Genomic DNA, 17,477 nt, shown 5'->3' with positions numbered 1-17,477 from the left:
ATTGCAGTGCAAAGGGCTTTCTGCATGTTCTTGTAAGATCGGCAGTTTGTGCTGGTAGCGTCTGTTATAGAGCCTTTGGTGTTGGCAGTCTGTTATAACCCACCCTCCAAAGATAATTCTAGAGTAGTCAATCAATTGCCCCATTACACCCACGTAATTTAGTAGTATGTTCCCTCTAGGCCGCGCACATTCCTTCCTAATGCTGCACACTGAAATGCCCCAGGCGCGCAGACAAACAGACTCGGAATATGCAGATGTGAAATCTACCTATTCTTCTCTAAAAGAAAAAGGAAATGTCTTTCAGTCCAAAAGCCCATGGACAGTTTCACGAACGTAAGAATCAATTACATTTATAAAGGACTCTGGGGCGCAGATCGGCAGATCTCTTGTTCAGCAACTTTTGGTGCTACACATCCAAAGGTTCAAATGCGCCAAAATATTCCCTGGGCCAAAGACTAAACACTGTGGAATAGCTCTGGCGCTCGCACACATTTCTTAGCCACATGCCTATGGACTGTAGTGTAACACTGGCAGCTTAAACAGTGATGTGCACCTGTCAACTTGATTACACCTTTTTAAGGCAGGATGGGTGGGACAGGGGTCTGGGAGCAGGTGTGCCCTGAAATCTTGGCAACTCTTGGCAAAAGCTGAGGTGAGCTAGTAACAAATGCATGTGAAATCCAAGCACAGGCAGGAACGAGGCACCAGTTTCGATTGTTTCAATGCGCTGCTTTTGCTGCAGTAGTGATCACAGTAAGTAGTGGGACTGCAGGAGGTTCACCCCCTCCTCCCACATCTGTTTCTCATCACCCCAGATCCCCTTCTCCTCCCGGTGTCTGTTGTTGCAGGGTGCCCTGGAGTTTTCCACAGCCCATCTCCCCACCACCAAAAAGAAACTCTTTTAAAAGTTTTGAACATTGTTTGTAAGGAAAGCATTGCCTTCCAGTGGTTCAAGAGCCTGCTGTTTGTGGTGTGTTGTAGGTTTCATTTGTGTGTATGAGTGCCTAAAAACTCTGGGGGATATTCTCAAAGAAGTGGTGGTGAGAGGCGTCAGCCTCCTTGGATTAATGCCTCTCACCGCCACTTCGTAAACGCCAGTCTGCACCCTATTCACAAGAATGTGGTGCAGACTGGCGTTACCCATATCGACGGCGATAAATCTCACGATTTATCGCTAAAACAGGCACCCTTGCACCAGAGCGCCAGGGTGTCTGCGAGCAGGGGGGTTTGTTAATGCACAGGAAAGTGTCCCTTCCTGTACATTAACAAACCGAAAATGCCAGTTTGCTTTTTCCATGTGTGCTGCTACATGCAGCACACATGGAAAAAGCAAAAACGAGGAGAAATAAAGGTTTTCTCCTCGTTTAGCCACCTTAAGACGGGAAATTACCCAGTCTTAATTTGGCTCTACCTCCTATTATCGCCGCCCTTGATAATAGGCGGTAGCGTCAAACTCAATGGGTGTTGCGGTGGTATTCCCACCGCAACACCCACTGCACGCTCCCTTTAGCGTTAAAGGGGCCCTATTCTCAAGGCAGCTGTAAGCCACTTAATGTGGCTTTTCGCCACCTTGGGTGTGTCAACGCTACCTTGAGAATAGGGCTCTGGCACAATCGCCACGGGAACGTCAATAAAAGAGACGTTCCCATGGGGATATCGCCTTGAGAATATGCCCCTTTGAATGATTGTAGATATTGCTGATGCACACGCACAATAAGAGGCCATGTACTCGGAGCATTTGTATAAAACAAATTTTACTGTAAACATGGGTGGGGTTTAGGATGAGGCTTCTTTGTTTGGAATACTATCAGAACAACAACAGTTTTGTACAGATCCTGCCATAGTCGTTGTTGTGTAAACATGGTGGTTAAAATAGAGTGGCACAAATGAGTGAATTAACAAGCATTGAAAAGATTCTCACTACCACATAAATACACCTATTCTGCATAACAAAAATCCACAGCATACCACATAATTACAATCAGCATATCACTCAACACCACACAGTTCCATGCCACTCCAATCAACCGAACACATTTCCATTGCACACCACATAATTCAACAAGAAGCCACACAATACGAATCAACAACACAATTTCATAACACACTGCACACATACAATCCACACCACAAAAGTACACAGCACACCACATATTTAAACTCCACTAGATAACACTCCACAACACAAAATACCATTCCACATAATTATTCTCCATAACACACAATCCAATTTAACATAATTCCTATAACTGAAGACCACATAATTTCTATCCACACAATCCCACTGCACAAACACCACTTAATTCGACTACAAGCCACATGCATACACTCCACTCCAAAACACATAAGTAGAACACATTTACCTGTACAATGCCAATGGCTCCAACTCTTGCAAATGCGAGACGGATTGCATTGCAAATCCTTGTTTTTAAGGTAATTTTTAAAATATATGTAACAGCATTGTATGTTTAGGAACACATAATAAGAATGAGCAAAAATGTTTATATATAGGATGTGCCAAATACTTTCCCCACTTTCTGTAATATTGCTCATAGGAAGGTACAGGAGAGAGATGAATGAAGTAGGTTGTACCAGAGATTACATTTTTATTGCCATATTGATACATTTAGGGATGTCGAAGGAAAGAATGCATATTGAGAGGTTGAACCGGGAACAGAAGACCTAATAATAGGGTGGAAAAACGACTAGAGTGACATGATATTACACTTTCAGCATGAGAGCCATATGACATTGAGGCAGAGGGGTGACGAATAGACAGTGGTCACAGCAAGTGTTTTTGAAAAAGTCAAAGGCGAGGCAGTCGGGTGGAGCCCGAGAGGAGAGAAGGTACCTGCCTGCTCTGGGGCCTCATTGAGACAAGGATTGATCCATCATAAAAGTTGTTGTTTCTCTATATAGTACCTAAGTATTGAGCAGCATTGCAGGTGCCAGAGATGGTCTGCTTCTTACCCAGGCATTAAGGATAGTCCGTATGATGGATTTGTGGGCCAGGTAGGATTGTGAACAAAAGTGAGGAAGAGAGAGCGTGGACAGCTTTGATATTGTGCTGGACGCCAGGTCACTGTAGCCCTTAGCGAGGGTTGATCACGTCCCCTTAAGAAGAGAACAAAGATCTGATGCTTTGTATTGATTGCTGCAATTAGGACTTTATGAATACCTGTAACAGGGTAACAGAGCAAAATTTATTTTTATAATGAGATTTAAATTGTCTTCCTATTTTATTTTGCTTGTGGTCTGTTCTTCTTCCATTCCTTCCAACCCATCCAGAAATCCAACATGATATTTTAATCTAACTTTTGTGACACTGTTACGCTGATCAAACCCCTTTCCTAATCCATTCTCTTTCTGAAAGTTGTCTCTAAAACTAAGCGTTGGTATGAATATAAACACCTCACTTTTGTGACATAGTACTCAACCCTTAAAAATATGGAATTCTAAAATATAATTTGAATCCGGATCTTCCTTGATATATCCTTCTAATTTTACACAAAGCTTTCACTACTTCATTCATCCATTTTGTTAGAAAACCCATTTTAGCCAAACTGTTAAAATATCCACCTTATTGAAATGGAGCTGCTGACGTCTTATCTACAGGCCCTTGTGACAAGAATACCCATATCATGTGCAGTTTGTGCTGCATTAGTCTACACATTAACACTTGGTAATACTAGTCACCTGTTTTAGCGACCATCCAAGTTATCTTTATGATAATCTTAGGGATTACCAGAGCTATTCACTAAAGCAATTTACACTTGTGAGTAAGTTCGACGTGTAACCTCACTCTTACACTTTTGGGTAACTTTACTACTATTGGCAATTCACCATTACAGGGAAGGCCACCTCACAGCACAGAGATTCCCAGCAGACAGACAAGGAACTCTTACTAGGGTGGACAGGCAGACCATGCTCTAGGGACTGAATAACCACTAATGTTTGCAATGTCACTGTTGTTGTTCCAAATACAGACTCTTTCTGCACTAGCACCTATATGCACCTAAATGTACCACCCAATCTTACGATGTTCTCTTCTACCACTTCTGGCAGATATGCTTTTAACCACATAAAAGCTAATATAAACACACCGCCTAATTCAGCTCTGCTCCTGAAGTAAAGATTTGGAGGCCTATTCACAAACATAAACTTAGATGTCAGTAAATCTACATGTGTAAGTTTCCTCTTACAATTTTGCATAACTTTAATACGTTTACCTAGTTCCCATTTATGAGTGCAATTTTACTAAAAAACGTAGACATACATGTCCTGGAGTAGGGGTTGGAGCCACATTAATGAGTGTAAGTTACTGCTGCCGAAAGGGGAAGTAGAAAGTCCAGTGCCACACATGGCCAATCACTGGTACTGCACAACCCTCCCACAGAAAATAACTGAGGCTAGGATTGAAAATTGAACTCTACACCTTAGCCATGAGATCCAAAGCAATTTGAGATGTTAAAGCTTGAATCATAGTGGACAAAGGAACTCAAAAGACCCTTTTTAAACAGTTACCTTCAGCAGAAGAAAAATATGCCCTGGGGTCCAGCAGCAGTAACTTCACTCCAAATAGAGCTGTAGGGACTAGGGTGCACATGCATCAAATTCTGAAATAGCGATTCCATGATGGCGATTATTAAGGAATCGCTAAAATTAATGCAGGAACAAATTTAGAAATAATTAGCGAATCGGTAAAATTAGCAATCGCAAATAACGTTTGCATGTTACCGAATCGCAAATAAAGAAATCGCCATCTGCGACATCGCTAATAGCGAGTCGCTTTTGGTGCAGGAATCAGGAAGTGAGGCATCCCATACTTGTTCCAGTGCACTGAGAGAGTCAGAGGAGAAGGCTGAGTGCAGGAGCACAGCAGAAGAAAGCAATGTTGGACTTTTAAATACTATCCTGTGCCAAAAACATGGAATCAGCAGCACCAGGGAAGAAAGCAGCTGCAAGAAAACGAAGACTAAATTTAGTGAGAAGGAATTAGAAATTCTCATTGAGGAGGTTGTGAGGAGCCACGATAGGGTTTTTGGAAAACTATCTATCCAGGTCCCGGAGTCAGAGAAGAGGAAAATCTGGCTCAGGATACAAGCAAAAGTAAACGCAGTGGGGGTCACCAACCGCAAAACTGAAAGAAAGGTGGTATGACCTGAGCAGCCGTGCCAAGGAGAGGATTACGGACAGGCTCAAGGAGGCAAAGGAGACTGGAGGGGGACCTGCAACACTGCCTGGGAATACACCCCTGGAGGACCTAGTTGAGAACACACTCCAGCCTGAAGCTGTAGTGATAGTGACTCAGTTGGACACCTCAGCAGCGACCAGTACTTTACAAGGTAAGAGGCATGCAAATGTCGATTTACATCTGATTATTAATTAGAAACATAAGACATAAAGGGTAACCAGTTCCTCTTTTATAGCATATATGGCATGGACATGGAAACTATCACTGCATGCCAAGGGGTCTTTGTCGCTGGGAGATCTGAATTTCAGATCATGTTGCCCTCACACACCTTTTTTAGGGGTGTCATGCTTCATCATAGGGCGTTCCTCGTCGGACCGGCGCTGCAATATCCGACGGGCCTGGTGGCAACTTTGGCGGAGTTCTTTTGATCTGTAAAAACGCCGTATGTGAAGTGTGTATATGGGCAGTCAGTGCTATGTGTATCTTAATGTGAGTAAGTGATTTAAAAAAGGCTCCAGGTCTGTAGAAACTCTTTATTCAGTCTTGGAACTGGGTCTCAATAAAAGCAGTGGAGCCACCTATAGGGCTTAAGGTACCTTGGTGGCTGCTAGGTGTGTATCAGGTTGACATGTTTCGTGTCTTGGGGGCTCCAATATCGAGCAACACTTCTTCTTTTATCTGCATTATATTATTATTTTATTTAATATCTCATCCTTCACGTTTCATTATGTATATTTGCTGACCTCATATGTCACTGTGAATACCAACTATCTTGGTATCTCACGTTTGAGCAATTTCTCTCAACAAACAAAACATCCATTTCTCTACTATAGTTGTTCTATATAAAATCAACGTTCTGTAGAAAGTTTTTTCAGAAGTGTTCTTGCCACCTCCCTGACTTCTCTGTCTATGGCGCCCGACCACGCCCCCATTTACGTCACTACGCACGTTGAAGGTGGTCAGTGTCCCGGAAGGCTTGAAACAAATAGTAGCGCTGCCAGCCCAATCCGAATTCGGAAGCGGGGGAGCCCTGGTATAAGGAGATATACACACTTCACATACAGCATTTTTACAGATCAAAAGAACTCCGCCAAAGTTGCCACCAGGCCCGTCGGACATTGCAGCGCCGGTCCGACGAGGAGCGCCCTATGATGAAGCATGACACCCCTAAAAAGGTGTGTGAGGGCAACATGATCTGAAATTCAGATCTCCCAGCGACAAAGACCCCTTGGCATGCAGTGATAGTTTCCATGTCCATGCCATATATGCTATTAAAGAGGAACTGGTTACCCTTTATGTCTTACATATACACATAGAGGAGCACGGGTACAGGACCTCTATAAATAATAGCTCTTCAGCTCCCCTTCTTTGATTATATATTAATTAGAAACATCACGTCAGTTCAGCTCCAGTTTTCAGAACCAAACTCCAGTCCACATTTTACTTGCAACACCCAAATGCATTATGGGAGTAACAGACAGTAAAGACAAGATGGTAGGCAAATACAACAAGGGAGTACAACACATAACACTGTGTGACAGATACTAATTTATTGAGACTAAAAAGATGCTGAATGTGACACAACATTATTTTGAGAATTACTAAAAATTACACTGTTTAACATCACAGATGCAGCAGCGGAGGAGTCGGAGGAAAGTGAAGGTGGAGACACACAGGAGACTCCGGCTGAGGCAGATGTGGAAACACCTATGGTCCCACAAAGCACAGACCCTGCACCCACTAGGCGCAGGTCCCCAGTCGCACCACTGCAGCTCATGGAACTTGAGGAGGAGAGTGAAACACCCTCCCAGACAACCCAGACTGGAGGTACAGCCACACCAAGACCCCAGTCACAGGTCTGGTACAGCACAAACCAGAGCTGGAGGCACAGGTCAAGGGCACTGATGTCATCACAGAAGGAGGAAAGTCCTAATGTCTGGGGTGGGCTGGAGAGCCAGATGCTGAGGGTGCAGCGCCTGCAGGCAAAACACATAAGATCAATGCAGGCACAACTCAGCAAAGTGGTGACCAACATGGCAGAAATGAGAGACTGTGTGAAAGAGCTCACTACAGCAATGGTGGAAGGCAATAGGCAGTCCAATGAGGCAATGCAGGAGCTATGCAGGGTGATGCAGGAGGACCAGGTGTCACAAAGAAAAAGGCATCGCCAATTATTAGTGTGCCTAGATGGCTACACAAAATCCAACAACCGCCTGAGTATCAACACACCACTGCTGTTCCGTCGGCCTGTGGCCATGCAGCTCGAAATGAGCCATTGTTGTTGGGATGTGGCCAGGGCACTGGTCCAGGTTACTAATGCCGTGGAGCAATTTCAGACTGCTACTGCTGAGGCCACCAATGTAATGGGGGGAGAGGGGAGTGAGGCGACATCCAGCCTCAGTAGTCTGTTGGTGTCAGTCACTACGTGCAGGAGGTGCACCACTAGGAGCACAACACCTTCCGAAGCCTCCATGAGGGGTGAGAATGAGGCTAGCGAAAGGCATTTGAGAGTGTGTGGTCAAAAAAAATAGTGTGACCTTGGCAGACTAACTGACAGATGGTGAAGTAACCATTGACAAAGCTACAGTAGTGACTGACTTACAAGTCTGATGCTGAGGTCTTGTTTATGTTGTCTACACTCACTGTGCTATTTTGCACATGGTATGTGTGCTTTAATACAACCACATTGTTAAATTCAAATACATGCAGTTGAGTTCAAACATGCTGTGTCGTATCTCATCATTACCCACCTCAAAAATAATGTTGTGTGATTTCTGCCCGTCTCCTTCTCCCTTCTGCTAAGCTTTCCCCAGCTGCTGCTCATAGTTGAGGCCCGGGCTGGTTGTCCTCCTCAGGCTCGCTGTCTGACAGTTCCAGGGGTATACCTCTCCTAGAAGCGATGTTGTGCAACATGGCACATGTGGCCATTATTCTGCAGCAGGAGTCTGGTCGGAACTGCAATGCCCCGCCAGTCTTGTGGAGGCAGCGAAACCTACTGTTCAGCTGTCCGAAGGTGCACTCTATGACGTTTTTGGTTGCTATGTGTGCTGCATTATAATGCTGCTCACTTGGGGTAGCAGGGTTAAGGTATGGTGTCAGGATGTAGTGGCACATGGCATATGCGCTGTCACCTACAGGGTAGTAAGCAAACGGTTAGTAACAGATATGCATTTCCATTAGGCCATAGTGTCAGAGCGAAAGTAACATATGTTTACAAAGCAGATGTCCTTCTCCAAATTCACCCCCAAGGAGCCGAGCATGTATACCACTGTGTCTAAATATGTACGAGCCATGTGTGCTGCCAGGGTATTGTGCCACAATATCAGTGATGATAATTTTTGCATTGCAGACTACTTAGATATTCAGTGAATGATATGATTTGCGATTCCTAAAGATTATTCATTCACTGATGGTGGACAAATGGCAACATGAGTTCCATCTATGCAACCTATTACATGGGGAAACCGGGCTACCTGAGAGAAGTCTAGTTTAGTGTTAAGCAAAACTTGTGGGGTTGCGGGGAAGCTAATGTGGTGGTGTATCCTGCTCAACATGGCCTGTAGGAATGCACTGAAGAAACGTGACAGGGAACTTTGTGACACCCCTCCAGCTATAGCTACTACACGCTGGAAGCTGCCTGATGCTAGTAGGTGCAGGGAACATAAGACCTGCACATGAGTGGGAATGGAATGGTTCCTGTGAGTCTGGCACTTCAGTAGGGGATCCGATTCTGTAATCAGGTCAAGGATCATGGCAGCATTTAGCCTGTACTTGTCATAGATCTCCTCTTCAGTCTGCCCCACCAATGTGATGCACACTCTAAAAATGCGCTCCTGTAATCTCCTTCTTCTCTGTGCTGCTGCTTGTAGCCTCATCCTCCTCACCATGACGTAGAGCGCTGCCATAGTGAAACATTCTGACTCCTCCTGGGCCTGTTTAAATACTTTGCTGATGTGCTGCACCTGATGAGATTGTTTTCACCTGTTTACTACCCGCCTCTACAATTCAGTAAATTGCGAGTGCAAAATAGCAATTTTGATAGAAATTGCTATTTGTGATTTTTTGCACTTAGCTTTGCGAGTCCGTATTTGCGATTCGCAAATAAGAATTCGATATTTCAGGTCCTGCAATGTTGCGATTCCTTATTTTTGCGAATTCCTTGTGAGTTCGCTATTTTGTGTTGGTGCATTGCGAAGGGCTATTTTGCGATCTCAAATGGCCTTTTTTGTGATTTGCAACTTTTGCGATCGCAAAATAGCTTGATGCATGTGCCAGTCAGTTCCCTAGTACCACTTTCATCAGAGACACAGACAAAAGACCACTTAACGTCAAATTATTTCACGGCATTGGTTGTAGATTTTACCCAGGGTTGGATGACGATCACAATAGACACTTTCTGCAAAACATAACCACAAGTATTTATAATAGCTCTCTTGTTTCAAAGGAGTATTTTGAATGTATCAAGGAGTTTTAGTGAAAACCAAAGTCTTGTTTGATTCAACATTTATTAAAAGACCGTTAGTCTTACAATATTTATTTAGGGCTATTATTGTCCATCACAGCTCTACAGGAGTGTAATCTAAGGTTACAAGATCATCTGCATACATTCTACAAGGAATATGTGTATCGCCCAGTTTAGGGTGAAATAATGGGTAGCAGACCTTAATCAAGCAAAATCCAAATGGAACATAAAGAAAAACAAATGTACCAAAACACACACTTTCTTTAGCCAATTCTCCATCAGAATTTTTGATGTAAAAATACCATTATCACTATATTCATCCAAAACCCACCAATTGCTGCAGAAACTGCAGCATCATTAGGAGACCGGAAGAAATTTCACATTGTGATTGTTTATTTCAAAGCAATTTTCCATTGCCTAAATCAAGTGTGAACTGAAAGTCCACAAAGGAGCAGTGAAGTTTACCAGCTACTTGAGTGGACCTCTAAGCCACAGCCCAAAGGATTAAGCAGTGGTCCATACTTAAATAGTTCTCTAGAGCCCCTACCCATTCTAAATGGGTAATTATTTCGGTCTTAACCTGCTTTTCAAGATATATCTGAATTGCTTTTGAAAACATCTTCCCAGTGGTGTCACGAAGTGATAATAATCTATAATCTGCAGAATTGTCACCATCACCCTTTTTTGTGAATGGGTTGGATCCTTACCATAAATCCAGTATTGTGGCCTTTTTAATTATCCAAAATAAAATCCTAAAAATTAAGGCCGATCAAATCAGATTTGTATGAAATAATTGGGGTAAGGACAGTATGTGGGCCACAGTTGGACCCCGGGAAAAAAGAGCAGCTGAATTAAAATGACTACTATCAATCCCTTTCTTATAGAAAACCAAGTTCAAATATATCAATTTGTCTTGCTGGACTGTATTGCCTAAAGAGTCCAGACTGACACTTCACCCCCTGTTCACTATTTTCTAAAACACCTTAGAGCTGCCTTGCCCACTCATATTGAGCATTTCTGCCCAGTATTTGTGGTAGAAATTAATTTCTTTTTCCTGGACAAGTGCTCAATATGAGGAGTTTTTTATGTTTTGTTTTTCATTTTTATGTTTATGAATACAGGAGCATTTTTCTTTCTGGTGATTCTCCTGCGTTGTTCATTAAATTTCCTTCTTAGATTAAAACAATTTTACATCAAAGCAGCCTGCTTTTTAGTACTGTTTTGAATTGTTGACTTTAAGCATGATAATACCTTTACAATTAGGTGCTAATACCTTTTCTAGATTTCATCTTTAAGAAATGGAGACATCATCCAGTTCTATTTTCATCTTAGAAATTGCTTCCACATTTTTCTCAGTGATTTGGACTTTATTTCTGTGGCAGCAATTTGATTGTAATTGGAGAGACTGATACACTCTTCCAACATTAATTTTCTTAAAGCTGAAACACCATTGCAAAATGATCACTCTTATTTAAGATCAATTACAGTGAGACTTTTAAAATGAAAAAGTGATCCAAAGAAGCAAATGTATAAATATCTGGGCTAGATTCCTTACTGTAAGAAACTGGGTTATTAGTTGACAAGGATGTGAGTGTTTCACAAGTGATAAGTCCATAATTACCTTTTTACTGTGAGCCACGTACCCCATTGCAGCATTTGACTCTCTCAGGCTAGAAAAGCAGAGCAGTCATGGCCTGCTCACGGGAGGTGGTGTGTGTTTGTAATATCAATTTGATGTTACACAAAAACAACACTCAATAAGTCATTGTCCAGTCAGTGCTTTTCATTTAAAAAGGAAAAGTACTTTTATTACGCATATACTGATAAGTATGATGCATTAAATTACAAGTATTTACATCTGGAAGACAGAAATACCTTTGGTAACCCCCATAGTGGGTACTGAACCTCATTTATAATGGGGTGTCATTATATAAAAGGCAGGCCTACTGACTTTGACAGAGTGTCACTGTTAGACCTGGCATCCTTGGCATGGTTTTCTCTCTAACGTTTTGCCTTCAACCCTCCTGTTTTGCTGACTTCTGCTTAGTTTTTATTGGCTTTAGGACTCTGCACACGTTACCACTGCTATTCAGTGCTAAAGTGCTTGTACTCTCTCTCTAAAACTTAGCAGGATTGTCTTACACCCAACTGGCATATTTAAATTACCTAGTAGGTCCCTAGTAAAGTAGCACCACCTGTGCCCAGGGCCCTGTAAATTAAATGCTACTAGTGGGCCTGTAGCGCTGATTGTGCCACCCACCTAAGTAGTACTGACAAAAATATCTCAGGTCTGCCATTGCACCCTGAGTGTGCAGTTCTTAGTTCTTAAACTGCCATGTTGACCTGGCAATTTAAATCTTTTGCCATGCCCAAACCTTCCTTTTTAGTACATGTACATTACCCCTAGGATAGGCCCTGGACAGCCCAATGGGCAGGGTGGAGTGTATTTAAAATTGGATCATGTACTTTTTAGTTTTACACATCCTGGCAGTGAAAAACTCTGACATTCATTTTTCACTACTGCAAGTCCTACCTCTCCCATAGGCTAACATTAGAGTTACCTTATTATACCTAATAAGTGATTTTTCCGAATGGGAACAGGTAACAAGTTCTGATTGGTGTCTTTGGAATTGTAATGAAAAATTATCTCTCATGGTGAAGTTGGATTTCTTATTACAATTTTGAAAATCCCACTTTTAGAAAGTTGGCATTTTTCTGCTTTTGCAATCTACTGCCTGCAGCCTGTCTCCAGGTCAAATGCCTGAGTGTAGCTGGCAGTTGAGCTTTGTGTATTACTCCTAGAAACCCACACACATTAGAGAGCTTAGGTGTGCCTGGATGATCCATCACTGATTGTAGAACTGAGTTGGCCAGAGCCCTACTTACACTTAAATAGGCTGTGTCCTGCCTCCACACAAAGGGCTGCCTTCTCCCTATAGTTAGCCCGAAACCAGGCCAGGGGTAGCAGGATGCCTGGGGATTTCAAAGGGAAAACTCTAGAAGCTTCTATAACGTCAAAGGAAGGCGCAGGTATACATTTTGGACCGCAGACACCAACTCTTGAGTACACTTCTGGACCTGTGGATACTGTGCCAGGAAGAAGGACTGCTGTGCTGCTGAGAGGACTGCCACTGTACTGGAATGCTGCTCCAAAGGACTGCTGCTCTGCTGTGCTGACCTGCTGCCTGGGTGAGAAGGACTGGATCTCTATCTGTTGAACCCAGGACTCCAAAGTGACTCAAAGGGCTAGTTGGCTGGCCTCTTGACTAAAGCCTCAGGGACAGTTGGCTCCAACAGCCTTGAACCCAGCACCTGGACTCTGCCATCTGTGGGTCCTACCCTGCCAAGTAGTGTCACTTCAGTACTGGATCCTTGAAAGTTGGCCTGACAGTGCTCTGCCATCCTATCTGCAGAGCCAGCAGAACCGGAACATCTCCTCTGCGCCGCGGCGCAACCCCAACCAGAATTGACTCCTCGCCTTGCTTCGAGGGTTCAACCGACTCAAGAACTCACATTCAACCTTGCAGCCAGCATTGGAACCACTGCCTTTGCAAAACCTTCTCGATGCAGGCTCTCACATCACACATCGCTTGTTGACGGCAGACTCGACAACAACGCAGGTTCTGATATTGCAGACTAGCAGCTCTTCAGAACTGATGCATCACCTCGATTGAGCGACACATCCTCAATGCTGGACTTCGCATCGCAAGCCCTCGCTGACGGGATCTTGGACGATCCTCAACGATGATGCAGGACCACACATCACAGCTCTGCAGCGCCTCAGAACCGACGCATAGCTTTGGATGCGTGACACATCCTCAGTGTGGGGCCTTCTAACGATCTGCAACCAGGACTTAAGGTACTTTTGCACAGCAGGCCTACCTATGTCCCTTTAGCCGTCCTGCGCTCCATCGCAATTCTTTTGCAGTTTTGGGCTTTATATTTACTGAAATCTTTAAACATGCATATCTACAGTTCTATTCATTGGATTTTTGTTTCTTTGGTTTATTTTTCAAAACTTACTCCTTTGCTCTGAATTAATGTGGATTTTTTCTTGTGTGTTTTTTTCACCGTATTACTATTTGAAGTGATGCAGAAATGCTTTCCAAATTGTCTCTAATTTAAGCCTGACTGCTCTGTGCCAAGGTACCAGAGGGTTGAACACAGGTTAATTTGGGGTTTGCTTGTGCCTCACCCTGACAGGGTTTGTGGTTCCTGCTTGAGTAGAATGTCACCCCACTCAACCAGTGACACAATCTTTTACAGTCACCACATTAAAAAAGAAGTCACATGGTATAATGTAACAATGATACAGCCTTTAAATCAAAATGCTCATCATTAATTGTCAATAGTATTCAACATAATGGAGAACATTGCATTCTCAATAAAGCATTTTCAATTAAAAAATATTTGTATTAGTCTTCTTTTTCCTAGTATGAGACTGCCACTGCAGTCAGAGGACCTACCACAAGGGGTTTCTCCACTTCAGAACCCAGAAACAAAGAACTACAGTGCCCAAGAGCAAAAGGTCCAGCTCTGGAAGTGCTTAAAATTGAGTAGAACATCTCCAAGTGTTATGCATATCTCACACTAGGAGAGTTAGGGTTGCACATACAAAACATGTGAGGGGGGTGATGCACATCATGCGGCTCCTCCAGCCCCACAACACTGGTAATGTTCGTGGTGCCCCTGCTCCTCCTTGTGTCACAAAAGAAGGAAAGTAGGCTAATATTCAGACCCATTTGGGGAATAATGGGGAGTTCCTTCATAGAAGCTACAATCCTTTATTCTTTCTTTTTTATTTTTGATTGTTAATCCCGGATGCCCATGCCCACCGTTCACTCGAGTGCTGCAAAAGGTGGGGGTAACATGGCAAGCTAACTCCTGCCCTGCCCCACCAACTCCCTGCTCGCTAGCGCACCTCTAGTGCGGTGTACGAGAACTGGTATATCTTCAGCTGCTCTCCTGAGGGAGCAGTGCATCTCTACACTATTCCCCAAACCATAGATGTCCTGGAGGAGCCATCCAACGGCCTCCCACAGGTCTATTCTCCCAACTACTCCTTAGGGGGTATAAGGTTCCTGGAGAAAACATCCTAGTCCTGGGGGACAACTGGAGTTAAAATCCCAAAGTCCACATTGCAGGGCATCAGGTGGCATCTCCTTCCACCTGGGCATTCTTTCGCTGTTGTTGCTCCAGGGTCCAGTGTCCTTCTGAAGGCTCTCTCTCATTCTCAGGGTTTTTTTAGCAAAGTTTTAGGAGCCGGGCTCCAGTGGCCAATCTTAAGAGTACACATCATCCCTCCACCCCTTTCTCAACCCTCCTACATAGCATTTTAGTACAATCCAAAAAGCAACTTCGAGTTGAGTCTGGTAAGAGCTCCCTTGAGACCCTAAGCTCTACCCTTAGCTGACACAGCTGCCTGATCCCTTCCCACCAAAATTTCAAAGGCAAACCCCTCCTATGATGGCTCCAATCGTCTGGCCTGCCTCCTTTTTCCAGCCGCCTAGTTACAGTGTGACAAGCTAATTAACAGATTCAGAGTTTCTCCAACCTCTTTTCCCAGTCATCCAGACAATGATGGCTCCGCCCCTGTGTGGTGTGTCTGGAGCCCAGATGTACACTTACAATGGAGGTGATGGTGCACTTGTAAAGATATGCTAAAGTGCCCCCAGAAGTGGTTTGAACCTGGCTCAGAGTCCTGTGCCAGGGGTAGAACAAAGTCATATGGATTATAAGTATTGGGGCTGTGACCCCATGTAAAAGAGAACTGAACCGGAACTGAAGAATACACTGCGTGGACTGCAGTGTGCCAGGAGGAACCACCACTTGGGATTGACCTACTGCCTGCTGGGCGGCTGAAAGGACTTCCATTCTGCTGAGGGATCCTGTCTGCTGGCCTGCCTGGGCCCAGCTCTGCCCTGTGTGCTTTTGGACTCAGCGCGTGGTGAGTGCTGGAATTTCACCCTACTATCCCAAAGCGTGTGTGGAGCGCTACACAGGGTCTGGAGAGCTCTTTCCCCTTGAGCGCTCTGGTGTTGGGCAATGGTTCAGTGCTGCCCAGTCCCTGTTGCTAAGGGCAGCTGGAGGGAAGAGCTTGAGTTGGGAAGAACTCTCCCCGCCCCATTTTTGTCTGTTACCAGCTACATTTTGTGTGTCAAGAGGTCTCGATTGGGAAGCGGGACACGGATATCAGCAAACTGAAGCCAGGCAGAAGCTGAGCCTGGTTGTGAGCGGGGCACCCAAGAGGCAGAGGAGAGCCCCATGTGTTGCCTAAGCAGCGGAGAGTGAGGGCAGAGAAGCTGGGCCGAGTTGCCTATCCCGAAGTGCCCAACCTTGGCCCATCCTTCAGTTTCAGTGCTGTCTTTCCCTCCGAGCAAGGAGAGTAGCGAGTCTGCCCTGGTGGAGAGCAGAGTGAGTCCTGCTGGCTTCATCGTCGTGGGCAGCGGCGGCCCCCCAGCCCTGCTGGGAGCAGAGAAGGAACGACGTTGACAGGTCAGCGGAGAATCGAGACCGGGGTAGATCTCCACTGTATTATTAGCGCCGCATGTGAAGCCGGCTGCTGCATCGCATACCTGGGGGGCTGCCGTGGGCATTCCTCAGGCGGAGGGAACTGAGGGAAGTCTCCCCACCACCGGGCGGAAGGAGGTGTTTTCTTCCCGATCCCATCCATTGCCCCTTTTGATGTACAGGAGGATAGGAAGTCCTGGCACAGCAGTGACAGGATAACGAGCGTCCGGAGTGGGTTTGGTAACCTGTGCAAGCTAGGAGTAATTACTCCACCAGGTGTGCAGTAATGGTGGGATGCCTACGGTTGGCAGGAGGTTATAAAAATGTGTAACTTACTAGTATGTACTCTAGTGCGCTTCTGCTGATGTTTGCGCACAATGTGTTATGCTGTGAACATGGTTAAGCCTAATGCCTGGTGTGTTTACAAGGGGGGCATTCGACAAGTGTTATGTGCAGTACTGGTGATCTGCATATGTCTAAGGTAGGCATGAGGTGCTCATGATATGTGTACTGTGGCAAGTATTTACTAGGGTGCACTGCTGCTGACATTGTTTATGCATAATGTGTTATGCTGAAAGGTAATCCTACCAGTAGTTACTGGTCGCCCTAAATGTGATGATTATGACAATGACACGATTGGCCAAGTGATTTATGTTAATCCCTGTGACGTCATGACAGGTGCCTAGTGGCACAGTGATATATGTGATTGTGTTCTAATGTGTTTTTAGGGATAAAACAAAGGCTATTGTTATATAACCTTGTGAGGAGTTTCTTTTGTGGTGTGCCTAGTTTGTCACTGCTGTGTGAGTGTGTTGCGCAAATGCTTCATATATTGCCTCTGGAATAAGTCTCACTGCTCTGCCAAGCTACCAAGGGGGTGAGCAGGGGTAATCTTATGTGTGTAACCCCCTTCCTCGGACTAGAGTGGGGGTTGTGCCTAACTTAGGTGCATACCCTAGCCAACCAAAAACCCCATTTCTAACAAACCTAAAATCAACAGAGAAGAATTTCACTATGTATGTAAACTGCATTAACTACAGTTTGTACAAAAACTGTGATCCTCAGTTTAAAGCACAACTACACCACATGGGTATTTCATTCTACAGAATAAACCACTTTAAATTGAGGTATCAAGTCAAAAATACTGTACAGCAGAAACAAACCGTTTAGAGTAAACACAAGCTACATAAAAACATGGGATATTCCTTGTGGTGAAAGAAAAAGGCATAGCTAGTGGTTCACTAGTGACAGTCCCTTGAGTATTTTTTGATCAATTTCTGGCAGCCATCTTTGGCAAATTCTCCACGTCCA

This window comes from Triturus cristatus, chromosome 5_1 (assembly GCF_964204655.1).
Source record: "Triturus cristatus chromosome 5_1, aTriCri1.1, whole genome shotgun sequence".
NCBI lineage: Eukaryota > Metazoa > Chordata > Amphibia > Caudata > Salamandridae > Triturus > Triturus cristatus.
Note: the sequence above shows the minus strand (reverse complement) of the source record.